Raw genomic sequence first — 421 nt, 5'->3', positions numbered from 1 at the left:
CAGGGCTCACACTAGGGGCACAGCTCCCCCCCTAGTGCCCCGGTGTCACACCCCGTTATCTCCCACACCGGGCGGTGCACGGCCACAGACATACCCGGGTCTCCTCAGTCGCCTTCGTGCTGGCGCTCCGCTGGCTGCAGTCGTCCTGTACAGAGAAGCAGCGAAGGCGACACTCACCACACGGCAACACAGCGGCGACTGACTGAGCGAGGCGGCTCCACAGCGCAGGCAGGAAATTAAAATTGACCACGCCCTGAAGGCGTGTCCTCCTCCCACCGTGCAGGTTCTCAGAGCGAAGCTACAGGGAGAAGGCGTGGCTCAGCCGTCAATCAAGCTGGGCGTGCTCCTCAGCGTGCGCGTGGTGTTACCTGCGGCCGGAGCTCGTCCTATAGAGGGCGCTAAAGCGTGCGCTCCGCTGGTG

General features: G+C 64.4%; 1 protein-coding gene across 1 annotated transcript in view; it reads right to left on the bottom strand.

Moving 5' to 3' along the window:
- The window catches only part of STK17A (serine/threonine kinase 17a), a 62,527-nt gene extending 62,309 nt beyond the window's left edge, over positions 1-218 (bottom strand). The window contains exon 1 of the mRNA XM_075315150.1: positions 95-218. The gene's annotated coding sequence lies outside the window, so the exon portion shown is untranslated. The remainder of the gene's footprint in view (positions 1-94) is intronic.
- Between the last annotated feature and the right edge of the window lie 203 nt (positions 219-421).

This window comes from Anomaloglossus baeobatrachus, chromosome 6, assembly GCF_048569485.1.
Source record: "Anomaloglossus baeobatrachus isolate aAnoBae1 chromosome 6, aAnoBae1.hap1, whole genome shotgun sequence".
NCBI classification, from domain to species: Eukaryota; Metazoa; Chordata; class Amphibia; order Anura; family Aromobatidae; genus Anomaloglossus; species Anomaloglossus baeobatrachus.
Note: the sequence above shows the minus strand (reverse complement) of the source record. Positions and strands in the feature narration are given on the sequence as shown.